The following is a 15,698-nucleotide window of genomic DNA, read 5'->3' on the forward strand; positions in this document are numbered from 1 at the left end:
ATTCTTAAAATGAAAGGAAAATTAAAGTCTGTTCAGTATGCTAAAGGGGTTTTTTTGATTTTATTTGAAGCAAATTACAATCCATAAAATAAAGTCAAACTTAACAAATCAAAATTCAGCCCCATCCAAGAAAGAAGGGAGCCAGCAACCAGAGCAAATCGTAAAAGCAGCAAGGAAGGAAGAGAATCCTTTTCCCCGATACAGATGCTTATTCTAAAATGTTATTGATCAGACCCTGCCATATTTTTAAAAAGGTTTTGAATAGATCCTCTAAGTGAAAATTAGATTTTTTTCCAATTTCTAAAAGTATAGAACATTAGTTACCCACTGGCTTAAAAGAGGTGGGGTGGGATTCTTCTAATTGATCAAAATTTACGTGTAAGTAGTGAAGTAAAGGCAATTACAGTTTGTTTGTCCTTCTCCACATTAAGCCCATCCCAGAGTACACCAAACACAGCTGTTAATGGGTTAGGAGTGATTGTGATACCAAGGCTATCTGAGAGGCATTCAAAGATTTTTGTCCAAAATTGTTAATTTGGAACATGTCCAAAACTTGTGGGGCTAGAGATAGATTGCAACATTCATAGGTTGAATCTTGCTCTGGATACATTTTGGACAATTCTAAACAAGATAAATGCATTTGATGAAAGATTTTAAGTTGACTGATTGAATGCTTTCCACATATGGAGCTAGAGTGTATTTTATGCATTAATGATTTTCTTTCTTTTCTTTTGAAAGGTCTTTTCTCCACTGTATCCTGTGATTTCTGAAAGGAAGCGACTTTAAAATGTTTTATATATTGTTGAGATGCTATCTGAGCCTTCAAGACTGATCAATATTTCTTCTGGATAGAAATAGGTTGAAGGTGAAGAAAATTGGGCAGGCTCCATTTAGCAAAGTTTCTAATTTGAAAGGAGTAGAAAAATTGTGTTGAGAAGTTGAATTTGAAGCGTAATTGTCCATATGATGGAAAGACATTATATATAATTCTCGAAGTGTTTTAATCCTGGACTTTTTCCAAACATTGAATACTGCTTATGATTGAAATTGTAGTAAGTGATGGATGTCATTTAGAGGTGCAACAGATTAAAGCTTCTCTGTCTTAAAGTGCTTCCTACATTGGTTCCATATTCTAAGTGAATGAAGGGTAATTGGTTTTTTCATGTATTGACAATAATTTGTATGTACTGGAGCATAAAGCAGTGGATATAAAGAAGTACTGCAAGATTTTAATTCTGTTGCAGACCTGACTTATGTATATTCATTGATTTTTTGTTGATATCCAGGTCTTTATGGCTTGTATATTTGCTGCCCAGTAGTAAAACTGAAAGTCATGACCCCAACATCATTATGTTTTTTGGATGTGTGAATGTTTTGAATTGCAAATAAATGAAGTCATGATTGAATCTAATTTCTTAAAAATGATTTGTTAATGTATATGGGAATGCTTTGTAATAGAAGAAGAAGCTTGGGAAGGATGTTCATCTTAACACTGTTGATTCTTTCGGCTAATGTGAGATGAAGGGTAGACCATCTATTCACATCTTGTTTAATTTTTGCCATGCAGACATTTAAATTTTGTTGAAAAAGAGCTTTATTTTTACTTTTGATATTTACCTCTAGGTATTTAAACTGATCTGCTAAGATAAATGGGAAGGTGCCCAGTCTAATATTGTGTGCTAGAGACTTCACTGGAAAAAGCACACTTCTTTTCAAATTGATTTTAATTCCAGATATCCTTTGAAAATCTGCTAGTGCTTTTAGGATTGCAGGCACAGGTATTTTCCGTTTAAGTCCTTCTCTGGTAATCCCCTTTTTTCTCTAATGCATTTAAAATGTAAACAGCCAATGTCTCAATGGTGAGTGTAAAAAACAATGGTGATAGAGGGCATCCTTGTTGAGTACCAAATTCTAGTTTGAAATAGTCTGAAATAATGTTGTTAATACAAACTGAAGCTTCTGCACTGGTATAAAGTAGTTTGATCCATGAACATATGTTTGGGTCAAACCTAAATTTGTGTAATATATTGAATAGGCCGTCCTATTCAGGCATATGAAATGTTTTTTCTGCATCCATAGTTAATAAGATCTCTAGGGTATTTAATTTAATGTGTCAATATATTACATAAACAACTGTCGAAGATTAGAAGCTAAGCATCTGCCTATAGTAAATCCGGTTTGGTCTTGTGGTATTACCGAAGGAAGCATTTTCTCAAATCGTTTTGGCTAGACATTTGGATAGTATGTTAACATCATTATTCAGAAGTGAGATTGGTCTGTAGGATACACACTGACATAAGACCTTATTTTTCTTTGGAAAGATGGTAATTAATGCTTGGTGAAAGGTCTTAGGTAGAATTTTGTTGTCTCTAGCTTATATAAACATTGCTAATAATAGTGGAGCTAACTTTTATTTCCTTCTAAAATTCCACTGGGTAGACATCCAGGTCTGCTGCTTTCCCACTCTGAAGTGAGTTTATAGAGTCTAGTAAGTCTAAATGGCATTTAGATCTATTATGTGGAAGAATATGTTTTTTCTCTTTAATTTGTGATTGAGACCTTTTATATTCCAGCTCACAAACTTCAATGTTTGGTCATAGAGACATTGATTCTGAACATTTGTTGACATTTTGTAGTCTTAAGGTTACATTGTTACATATGAGAACTCTGACCAAGATTTCATATTACTGCCAGGTCTTGTGGCTATGTAGCCTATTGTTATTTTGCCACTTATACTTATTGTGGTAGAAGGGATAAATAAGAAATGGCATTGCTCTCTTTCTTTCACATCCCCATTTTTTTTTTTTGCCTCCCCAAGTGAGGCTAGACCACATTTCAGTCCCGGTAAACCATGCCCGCCCCTAAGCAGCGATGTAGAATATATTAAAATTGAGATATCTTATAATGGTATGGTCCAAATACAATATTTTGGGATCAATCTTCTTAGCTCCTTTTCTACTTTAACTAGAGAACTAAAAATTTTAAAGTGACCTTCAAAAACCACTTTCAGTTTGGCAGGAAACAAGAGACTATATCAGATTTCGGCTTTGCGTAAGCACTGTTTAATGCTGTAGAATGAGATGCATTTAGCAGCTATTTGAAAAGAAGAAATCTGGGAAAATACAAATTAAACTATTTTCAGATATAATCTCTTTCAGTCTGAAAGCGACATCAAGTTTTCTTTAACCTGTAGTTTGTCGAAACAGATAATTGAGTTTCTCAGTTTTGAGGCATTCGGTCCGCATATACTGTAAGCTGCTGAGATGACGGTGTCCAATTTGAAGTCCTCTCTAGTAATTTTAGAGAATAATTTAGCTATGAACTTCACTGGGTTTGAACTTTCATATTTTTAAGGGAGACCTTCGATTCTGATGTTTTCATTCTATATCTATCTTCCAGTGCAGTTAGTTTGTCACCAAGCACTTTGCATTATGATTTTGCTGCTGTTGCTTCTCCGTTAGCAGTGGATTTTGATTGTTTGACTATTTCAAGACGAGTCGTAAACATTTACTTAAAATCTTCAAGCTGAGCACCAGGTACTTTAATTTTACTTTTAAACTTGCTTATATTTTCCAGTATTTTTTCATTAGTTCTTTCTAGAATTTCTTGAAAGGTTGCAGTAAAGTTAGTACTTAAAGTTAGTACTTAACATTTCTCCAGGTCTTTTATATCCTGAAGCTCTTTGTAATTTTCCTTGTTTATTTCCTTTATTTCTTTGTTTATATCCCTTATATCCTTGTTTATATCGTTCTTTATATCACTTATGTCCCCCCAATGAGTGCAGAAAGAATTACCTTCAGCAGTTTGTGTCAGTCTTCTCTGTACTCCGTAGGAGGAGTTGTGAGTCTAGTTGGGGTTAATGCTGCTGACTCACGGGGGTGTATTAGCTGTAGTTGACAGCAGGGATGAGGAGGCCATGCTCAGCTCAATAATCCTCCTGGAATCGACAAATTCTGCTTGCCTGCCTCACTAGCAGGTTCGCTCCCACTTTTGCTCACAGTTGGAGCTGATGTGCTGGGTCCTGGCAGATCTGTTCCTTCGCCTGTCTGTTCCAAGTCAGTCTCTAGCAGGCTGTACCATGAACTTTTGGCCAGTTTAGATGTAGACTTTGGCAAAACTTTTACAGCCTTTTCACTTTCCTTTTCCTTTTCTTTCTGAGCTATTTGCTGCTCATGCTTAAATATATGTGCATGTAATGTAATTAAATCCACTCAAGTTGAGTAAATACAGGATACCTTGGGATGACAGTTAAAAAAAAAAAAAGTTAAAACAGCGCCACTACTAATGGAGCTCTGTCTAGTTGTCCATCTAGCACAATGGATGCAACCAACTCCCCATTATACTAAAAGTTTTACCAATATGTACAACTACTTCCTTCCCTATTCCTCTGCATCCTGACCAGAATCGTAGGACAACACTGGGCATTTAAACTTTATGTATTAGTACATGTGACTTTGTTTGTGTATTCCATCCAGGTTAACATTTTATTAACACACAAAATAATAAAGAAACATGTGATGCAGAGCAAAATACATTATTCCAACATTGTAGGGTTTCTTTTTGGATATCTATATACTGTAAAAATATAAGAGAAGTTTTATTATGCAAGGGCATTGTTAAGATGTGTTCACACTGTCCAAGTGCATTCTCTGGTTATGAAATGGGCACATTTGTACAATTGTACATCTTAATTAAGCTAACATCTTGCTTGATCCAGAACTTGATTCATAATTCTTTAAAAAAATAAAGATCCACCTTTTAATTTCTAGTAATTTAACTACAAAACACACCAGGGAATTGTGACTTGTTTGCTTTTAGCTGGTTTAGCTATAATTGTATTAAGTTTTGTTATGTTTTGTGTGTCCCAAACTGAAAATACCATCTTTTATTGTTAACTGGTAGGAGTTTATTTAGTGAGGTATTGTTAATTAACATGATTTCCACATGGCATTCACTGACTAACAGTGAGCAAACTTAGTTAAAGGATAATGGTTCTCAAGTTTCCCTCACAAACCTCAAAGATATATGTTATCGTGGTGCTCCTCTGTTTGTTCATTTTAATGTCTTATCCCAGGTATGTGCATTTTTTAATCATTTTAGCTGGAAGGTAATGTTCTAAGCACTTCTAAACATGTGCTTTGTTATGATATTCTATACCACTGCTACCATTATACTGTCTGTTGTTTATAAGAAAATTTGACTCACACTAATACCAAGCGTCCCACAGGGTAGATAATGCCAAGGATCTTTGACAAAAATGAATTACGTTGAACTTGATTTTCTTGACATAAACATACTTCACAAACAGAAGGCAAATTTTCAGAGCTAAAAATCTTTGCTACTTCAGAGTGGATGCATTTGTATGTTTTAAGGGGATAGAGTTTCATTGTTAGCTGCTGGGGGAGATGCTTTTTTGAACTTAGAAATAATGCATCACTTAAGGACAAAGGTTACTGGGACAAATTAACATGATATGATTCTGGAAAAAAAAAACTTTTCCTTCCAAAATACCAAATGCATCCATTAACATTGCTCTTTTTGCTAAATACATAAATGTATGTGTGTAGATTTTTTGTAAGTTATCTTGCATAAAGGCACCTGCTAAATAAATGATACTAAAATCTCTTATAGCTCTTAAATCTCTTGTATTTAATTAAAATATGGGCTTTTTAGTTGCTTCCATGATGGCGCAGTGGTAGTTTTATTTGCAACAAGGAAACTGTGGTTCATGTTCCAGGTGCTTCCTGCACAGAGTTTGCAAGTTTCTGCTGTGTCCACATGGGCCTCCTCCAGGTGATCTACCCACAGTCCAAAGACATGCAGAGTAGGTGGATTGTTGATACTACATTAGCCCCTGATATATGTGTGTGTGTATGTGCACTCTGTGATGAGCTGAAACCCTGACCATGCGTTGTTGCATCGATGATGATTTTTAATTTCTTTAAAATGTGTAGGCTTATAAAGTTCATCCACATGAGCACCAATAACTTGTGCTGCCTATCCGATAGCCTGTTAAAGCTTTTTTAATTTTTGATTTGGTAGGCAATTAAATCAGGCCATAGGGCTGAAAGTGATGTAAGCTGGATCACAGTGTGATAAAAATACAGTCTGAGGTTCCTTTCCACTTTGAATAGTCTCAGTTTGCAGAGGATACATAAGCTCTGGTTGCATTTTTAATATATATTGTCAGTCAGTCAGTCATTTTCCAACCTGCTATATCCTAACACAGGGTCACGGGAGTCTGCTGGAGCCAATCCCAGCCAACACAGGGCGCAAGGCAGGAACAAATACCGGGCAGGACGCCAGCCCACTGCAGGACATCCACACACTAGGGACAATTTAGGATCGCCAGTGCACCTAACCTGCATGTCTTTTGGACTGTGGGAGGAAACCGGAGCAACCGGAGGAAACAACATGCAGACACAGGGAGAACATGCAAACTCCACGCAGGGATGACCCAGGAAGCGAACCTAGGTCTCCTTACTGCAAGACAGCAGCGCTACCACAGCACCACCATGCTGCCCTATATTCTTTGTATTAATTATTTTTATGTTATCAATGTAAGTTTAAAGCTATTCCTATTGAGTTTTTATTTCTACTTCTCAGAACAATGTGGGATGAGTATACAGAATTTTTCATATTAATCATATTGATTATTGCCAATGCACTACTTCTGTTTCTGAACTTGGAAACTCAAGCCTTCCTTAACTGCTTAGAAACATTCTTAACAATGTTATGTTCTTAATGACTTTTCTTAATTTTATGAAATTCCATTTGAATGTGATGTGGACCAGAGTTATTATAGTTTTGACTTTTGTTGCTAGTTTTTATTTTTATATTACTTCAGGTCTTAATTTTAGTTTTAATTTAGTTTTAGTTGGCCTTCATGCCATATTTTTAGTTTTAGTTTAGTTTTTATTTCACAAAGTCATTTTTATTTTATTTTTATATATATTAGTTTCAGTTTTAGTTTTAGTAATTATAGTATGGTTAAAGCAATTTTGTGGAGGTTAATTTTGTGCCACAATGCGAGAACTGTAGACTTAATAATTTTGGAAATAACATTTATTTAATGTCAGTAGAAACCTATAGGTATGTCTTGTTAAAAAACACAAAAATAAACCCAGATACTGAATTTGAACTGACTGTGGAACACACTGCAGTTTTGCATGCAAAATAGTAATCCTAATTTAAATGGTATAATTGAAACAACAAATGCTTCTTTCTTCTTTGCACAATTTACTAAAGCCCCACCATAACAGTGATACAAAACAGCCTGACTGATTCAATTATACATCGTTCTGTTAATTTTCAAGAAAACTCTGTGCTCTAGAGAAGTGGTCATTCTGTTTCACAATCCAGATGACAACTGTCCACAAACTGAAAATATGCGTTCAACAAATGCTTGTGAGGCGGGGCACACACAAGGTCCAAAGCCACAGGGCTACGTTTAGGATACACAGCCACCCTGGCTTACCAGAACTGAAGAGGATTTCCAGTAAAATCTCCCTGCCTAACCTCCTCCTGATATTTCTGCATTTCACGTGGAGCACTTTCAGATGGCCAAGGCTGGTTTTCAGGGTTTAAGCTAATTACTTTATTAGCCAAGTACTTGTATTTCTGAAGGACTGTGATGTTTGCTGAAACTGCTACTGTTTGTGTAGACTCATCTTGTTGTGCTTCTATGGTGTGATTGTGTTTCGCTGCCTCAATTAATACAAATAACTCTGCTGTTCTTTTCAAAGATATTAGTTCAGGAGACTGTAGGGTTAGAGAGACAGTTGGATCCATTAGACATGCGGCTGCAGGGACTGGATCAAATTGGTCACTAATGGGATCTAACAGACATGTAAAACGTTGGCGCAAACACTTAAGAAGAGCTTGTGCCAAATTTTTCTCTCCACTAGTTGACTGGAGATGTGCCTCCAGGTTTAGCAGGAAGGTATCACCTCTGACAGAGACTGGCTATCTGTTTGAAGCTGATCTGTGTGCATGCCAAATGGCTCCAATACTTTAAGTTGGTTTTCCAACTTGGCCCAATCACTGGTCAACAGTGTATCTATCCCGAGTTCATCAAGAACCTAATTAAGTGTAGCTTTAGTTTCCTGAAGTCGCTTCAGCATGTCAAGTGTACTGTTCCACCGTGTTCGCCACACTTTTAGAAACAAACAGAGAATAATGTTATTCTAATAAAAAGGTAAGAAGTTTAAACAAAATAATCACTTATTCCTAGTGCATCATAGAATAACTAAATGATAATTTTGGTCAAAGCCACTATTATTATTATTATTTATTATTATTATTCACTATTGGTGTGAATTTACCCTTGGGATTAATAAAGTATCTATCTATCTATCTGTTACCACTGTGGTTGCAGGATTTTGTTTTGTTAAGTTTCACAGTCAAAGATTCACCTTACCTCTGTAACTGATCTCATTTAATAAGCTGGCCTTATTTTCTCTTCTCATATTCAGAAAAGCTTTAAAGTGTGATTTTTTTAAAAATATTTAATAAATTATTACTGTGTACCATACTATGTACCAATGCCTGATTCAGTCTAATAAAATTTTTCCAAATTTAGTTTTATAATTTGTATATTGACACCAAATCTGGAAAATAACTGCTCAATTAGTCTTGTAAAAAACTTAAAGCTGCATTAAATCGTTTGAAATAAATAATAATTTTTATTATTTATTTTACACCTAGCCTCCAGAATCATCTATTAAGTTTAATCTATAAATATAACACTACAAAATAAATAATTTTTAAATATGATAATTTATTACGATTTTACCAAGACTAATTAAAATGTAATGTGCTGTATAAATGTGCTAATGTGTTATATTATCACAAAATATAACAGACTAGAGAGACAATGGATACATATTGGATGGTTTGCTGACCGTTTATCATACATGCCACAATCTTGCTACCTGAAACAAAAAGTATTAACCATTTTGTTTGATACGCTGTGTTGCTGTATTCATTTTATGTACGATGAACGCATTTATTCGTGCAGCACGTGGCATGCTAAATTTGGGATCAAGAGAGGAAACACATTTTCGGAATGAAGGCATGTCACACAGCCTGGTAGACATGCCAGTGTCAATAAATAAGTTTACTTGGGCGTCTTCGCGTTTTTGTTGTTCAGCTGAGTTCGTTCCCCAATTTGCTGTCCTCTGCAAACACGATGTTAATGTCTGCTGTCTTGTATGATGTGTACTAGAACTTGCATGTATACTCAAATTGCACTCGCTTTTCAGCCTTTCTTTTTCTTTACCCAGAAATATGTCATAGGCTAATTTGTGATAGCTATTAAGGTGCACTTTAAGGTTTGTTGGGTTTTTACCTTTAATCTGTACAGCATACAACGCACCCTGCTCCAACACTATGCATTTACTGCTGTTGCTTTCAGCATTTTATTCGAAAAACTCCCATACGGCGCTGTGTCGTTTTCTTCCGGACATGTTGATCGCAGATACCCTCTGGTCTGATAAAGTTTATATGCTGAATTTCATCACCTACAGGGCAGGACCGGAAGTTTATGAAAATGCAAAAACAGATTCAGCCGCGTTCTTTCAGACATGATCACGAAAACGGATTTTTTTTTTTTTTAGAAATTATTATTTTATTTCAGTTAGTCTTTAAGCTACTGTAATCGTTTCGTATCGTTTTAATTTTTCATCTCAGTTTTGTTATTTATTTTATTTCAGTTTACAAAAATGTTTTTTCATTAATAGTTTTAGTCTTCGTTTTCGTTTTAGTTTACGATTATTACCTTGATGTGGACATGATGATGTGTTTCAGAATTCCTCTGTGAAAAGTGATCCATAAGTTCTGTTTGGGGTCTCAGAGACCTTAGCTGACATGACTAAATGCAATGTATTTATGGCATGCTTTGATCCTCTGTGTGGTGTTGAGGGCAAAGTTAACTCTATAATGCCCCTCTTGAATACAAACATGCAGCACACTCAGAAACACTTGTCCGAAGGTTGTAACATTATTACTTTTTGCAATCAAGTTCTTGTGTGAGTGCATTTGAGGTATATATCTTTCATAGATAGATACTGTAGATAGACTCCAGAAGGAAATTTGGCTTTTTACAGAAGGTCTTTAAATAAATAAGTACATAAATAGATTAATAAATTAACACACACACTATAGTCTGAACACACAAGAAAATTAAAAAGAAAGAAAAGAACTGGCTTGGCTGTCACAGTCATGGTAAGTCATTATGCAGGCATATTGCTGTTGGTATAAAGTAGCCCCAGTAGTGTTTTTTGACACATTTCTGCTGAATGATTAATTGGCTGAAAATCTTAGTGTGTCAGAGAGAGGATGTGCAGCATTGTTCATAATGGCTCTCAATTTTGTTTCAATTCTCTCTTTCAATCTAAAGGTGCCCAAAGTGTCCTCTCTGTCTCTCATCTCCAACACAAGAGTCCCTGGAAAACCTATTTATTTGTAGGTTACAGAACATGAAGTAGAGTAATCATATGAAGAGGGGAAGACAGAGCCTTCTAAATCATTTGTACTTCTCCTGTACCAGTTACCTTCTCTCACTGTTCTTCTTTTGTTGTAAAAACTAATAGTCGAAGGAGATTTATTGCTCCTATGGTTCTGGAAGTGTGAGTAAGTTACAGGGAAACCAAGGAGAATGTGTCTGAGAGTAAGAACACTGATTATGAAGAAGCCTCCTCATTGACGTTCCCCCTCAAAAAGTATCCTAATTTCATGTCACTTATATGCCTTCTCCTACAAAAATGGAAAACATACAATTTTTTTTCTCTCTGTCCACACTTAAGAGGTGCTGCCATCCATGTTACAGATATAAAATGCAAAAACACAAAAAACTGAGGTCATCTTCTACAGGAGCCATTATTCTTGATATGACAAATTTACTGGGAAGACTGATGCATGGTGAAAAGTAAAAAGATATGACTGTGATCCTCCTACATGCCAGCATTGGGATGCTGATGGACAGGTCTAAAGGGGAAGCAAGAACAAGCTGGCCCTGATCAAACAATATTCCTAGCTACAATATAACCTTCTATGGTGTCTACAGTGCCATACACTTTGAATAACAGCGATATTAGGGTACACAAGGAGGATGTTTGCCCCTGTTTTTACATCCTATAGTTCAGCAAAAAGAAATGCTGAAAAGAAACACACACAATTTTGTGAGCAATAAACACATTAAGCCAGAGTTTCCAAAAGAGCTGACTGAAACAAACACCAGGAAAAAGGTGACATCATCCTCCTTGACTTTCGCTGTACTTGGGTTATCTGTGCCAAGAAAAGCTAAAATGCCTTCCCAATGAAGATAATGCATATGCAGTAGATGCATTTCTGACAACCAGGAGGCCAGAAAAACTAAATTGTTTACAAGGAAACCAAAGATGGGATGAACAACTTAAGTAAAGTTTTGATTCTAGGTAAATATATATATTCTAGTGAAAAAACTACCTCCTGGCTTTTGGTTATTTTTTGAACATTATTAGATATATATTAACCACTGGTTTCTTTTATTGTTTTACTTTTGTACATTGGAATCCCTTCTACATTGTAAGGGTAAATGTCTACTCTGTTTCAAAGTTCATTGAATCAAAGCCCCTGCATTAACCATTTTTTTCTGCAGTTCAAATGAATCAAGTTGCAATGCAGGACAGAAGACAAAGGGATGGAGGGAGGGTGTGGCATTTCTGTTTTGTAACACGCAGTAGCAGATGACAGTGTTGCAGATTGCATGCTTTATATTGTGTCTTTTTTCATATATAACAGTGTGAATATCAAAATGTGCCCAAATGCTCTGCATACAGTGCCTATAAAAAGTATTAACCCCTTGTAAGTTTTTAAATTTTATTTTTATCCAGCATTTAATCACAGTGGATTTAACTTCGCATTTTTAAACTAATCAACAGAAAAAGACCTCTTAATGTCAAAGTGAAAATAGATCTCTGCAAAATTATCTAAATTAATTACAAATATAAACACAGAATCACTGATTCCATAAGTCTTCACCCCCTCTAATATGTCACACCTAAATTATCACCTGTGGCTTTGGATGTCACATTATTAGTTAAATGAAGATCACCTGTCTGTACTCAAGGGGTTTTGGTTGATTGTAGTATAAATGCATGTTATTAAGGAGGTCCAACTTTTGGTGAGTCAGTATGGCAGTTTAATCTATGCAACAAAGACAAAGGAACATTCCAAGCAACTCAGTGAATAAGTGATTGAGCAAAACAAGATGGATACAAAAAATATCCATTTTACTGAACATTCCTTGGAGTCCAGTTAAATTAATCATTAAGAAACTCAAAAGACTGTGGCACAGCTGTAAATCTGCCTAGAGCAGCCCTATGGTTCTGTGGTCCATTGAGACCAAAACTGAGATTTTTGTATGTCTAAAACAGTGTCACACTACACATTATCAAAACACACTATCCACCACTCTGCAGGGTGCTGACAGCATCAGGATGTGGGTATGCTTCTCTGCAGCAGGCACTAGAATGCTTGTGAGGGCAGGAGGTAAAATAAATGTAGCAAAATACAGAGAAATCCTGGAGAACAACCTGATGTAGTCTGCAAGAAACCTGTACCTTGGAAGAAGATTTCCATTCTAGCAAGACAATAATCACAAGTATAAAGCCAAAGATACGCAGTAATGGCTTTTAAACAACAATGTTAATGTCCTGGAGTGGCGGAATCCGATTGCATATCTCAGACCAATTGAGAATTAGTTGCTGGACCCGACAAAGGCTGTTCACTCACGATTCCATGGAACCTGACAGTTTGAGCAGTTATACAATGCTAATAGAGATCTTTGCACACAGACCCAAGGCTGTCATGGCTGCCAAAGATGTACTGTATCTGCTAAAAACTAGTTTGAATGGGCTGTAATTAATTTAAATCAACATTTGACCATATGCATTTTAAACCAAGTCTTTCGTAAATATCAACAGCAAATAAAAAGTCCTACCAGAGATGACAATGTTCTAGATCACTGCAATGTCACCCTTAGGGATGCACCCTCATCCGTAATTCTGATCCTATTGACCATATTTCCCCTTCTGCACTCAGGCCCTGTGCAGACCAGTTTGTCTACAGTATTTGCAGACATTTCAACCAATCTCTGGGTCTGTGCACTGTTCCTGCATGCTTCCAGACTGCCAGTATCAGTCTAGTAGCAAATAAAATAATGGTCACAGGCCTAAATGACTACAGACCTTTGATCGCCTTATTCTCAATTACATCAATGATGCTCCAAAAGACTTCCTGGACCCATTTTAGTTTGCACACCAAGCCAACTGGTCTGTGGACGATGCAGTGAGCTTTATTTATTAACACATTGATAAGCCATGGGCATGTGTGAGGATTTTTGTTTGTAGACTACAGCTCTGCTGTCAATAAAATAATCCCAGAGCTCCTAGATGAAAAACTCACCCAGTTGAAACTGTCCAGTTCAATCTACTATTGGATCATAGATTTTCTTACAGATAGGAAACAGAATGTGTGGGTGGGCACACACTTCTGACCTATTATTCCTTAGTACTGGTGCACCACAGGGCTGTGTCCTTTCCCCACTACTCTTTTCAGTTTTTACAAATGACAGTGACTAATGTGAACTGTCCATCACACTTCTTAACTTTGCAGATGACATTTCACTAATAGGACTTATTACAACAATGAGTCCAAATACAGATGAGAGGTAGAACATCTGACAGTGTGGTGCAGCCATAATCATTTTTCTTTAACATTCAAAAACTCAGGAGATGATTATAGATTTCAGGAAACAGTCACCTGCTCACCTATCAATTGCAATAAATGGCTCAGCCATTCAGGAAACAGAGTCATTTAAGTTTCACAAAACCTTTAGTGGGATAGTAACATCACACGTATTATTAAGAAATCCCATCAGAGAATGTTCTTTTTGCCTCAGTTGAGGAAATTCAATCTCCTTTAAGTAGTATTGGTCCAATTCTACACATCCATCACACAGTCCATTCTGACCTTATCTATAACTGTCTGGCTTGGTGCTGCCGCTGTTCAGGCTAAGGCCTATCTGCAGCACATCATCAAACCCTGTGAAAAGATCACAGAGTGTAACTTACCACACATTGAAGTCCTATATGAGTCCAGGGTAAGGAAGAGGGCCGCAAAGATCATTGCTGGTCCGATTCACCCAGTGCATCCCCTATTCCAATGAGTTCTCTCCGGCACATGTCTTTGTTCAGTGAAAGCTAAAATAATATGTCACCAAAACAGTACAATGCACTGCCTGAACTTTTTAAATCCTTTTTTTGTCTCATTATATTTTTTATTGTTCTTATATACTGCATAATATTTTATCTTATTATTTTTATCTTTTGTATTCTATGTTGTCCTTGTATGTTGGACCAATTCTATCAAAACAAATTCCTAATACACATTAGTGTACTTGGCCAATAAACTGAATTCTGATTCTCATTCAATAAAATGGGAATAAAAAGTGCCCAAGGGGGTAAATACTTTTCATAGGTGCTGTAAATGCAGACTGAGTTTTTATATTGGAATCTCTTCAGCATCTGTACCATCCGATGCAATTTATAAGCAATATATTGAAGTATCAATAATATAATTACTCCCCTCCTACAGACATGATTAAAAGCTTTTCAAATGCATATCAAATATGTTAGGTATATAATGCTAGTATTTGATATAAACGCATTCATTGAATGTATAAAATAAGGTTTAAGTGTTAATCTTGCTTAAAAAATAATATTTAGAATCAGAGCTTGAAATGGAGCCAAATTACTGGTGGTACTCTATTTATGGCAATACAGTGACATTCAATAAGATAGCTGGGGTGGAGAGGTCCCCATGAAAATTACTGAAGAGGTACCGGTACTCACTGGTACACTAAGAAAATATGCTGAAGCAGTGAAAATTATATTGTTTTGCTGTTGAGATACAACGGCAGTCGGCCAAAGATAGGTCTGAGTCCCCCATTTTGAAAGAGATGCCCTTACTCACTGGTACACTAAGGAAATATCAGAACGGTGAAACTTACATCATTGCGTTCTTGAGATACAATGACAGTCGATTGAACAGCGGGTATAAGTCCCCCATGAAGATTTTGGAAGAGGTGCAGGTACTCACTGGTATGGTAAGAAAACTTTCCAGGATGGTAAAACTTACATTGTTGTGTCGTTGAGATACAATCATAGATGATTGCAGAACTAAGTGAATACAGGCCTTCTTCAAGCACTACTTGCAATAGTATTGTCACTATATGATTACTAGAACATTAAGAGAAGAAAAGAATACTCATATTGGGTAGATTAATAACTGCAGGCACCCTAAAATACATGTCCTTTCTATATAATGTCAACTATAATAATAGTAAAAAAGTGGATACCAATACTAAAACATGTTAGACATTAAAATAAGTGAATAAAAAGATCACAAAAAGGAAATTTTTTCTTTCCTTTTTATGCCTTAATTCTTTACCCTTCTCCTCTCACTTTCAATCAAACTACTCATTCGTTGACCCAGTCTGGTCACTTTTTTACTCACAACATTTACAACATTCACGATCTCCTCATGTCCAATGCCCCTTAACTCAATGTCCAGGCTCTTGTTCTCTCTAGTCTGCACTTGCTGGACTCCTTGTAACTCTAATCTGACTTGTCCATTTGGCCTAGAATACCTTTGCA

The 15,698-nt window shown here is 36.1% G+C and overlaps 1 long non-coding RNA gene across 1 annotated transcript; it reads right to left on the minus strand.

Annotated features, from left to right (window-relative positions):
• Positions 1-2,695: 2,695 nt before the first annotated feature.
• LOC120534021 lies at positions 2,696-9,851 on the minus strand. Its single transcript, XR_005634666.1, has 3 exons — positions 9,779-9,851; positions 9,350-9,521; positions 2,696-4,235 (listed from the first exon to the last, which is right to left on the minus strand). It is a non-coding gene; the product is annotated as an uncharacterized LOC120534021 (long non-coding RNA).
• Between the last annotated feature and the right edge of the window lie 5,847 nt (positions 9,852-15,698).

Source organism: Polypterus senegalus, chromosome 8 (genome assembly GCF_016835505.1).
Source record: "Polypterus senegalus isolate Bchr_013 chromosome 8, ASM1683550v1, whole genome shotgun sequence".
Classification (NCBI taxonomy): Eukaryota; Metazoa; Chordata; class Cladistia; order Polypteriformes; family Polypteridae; genus Polypterus; species Polypterus senegalus.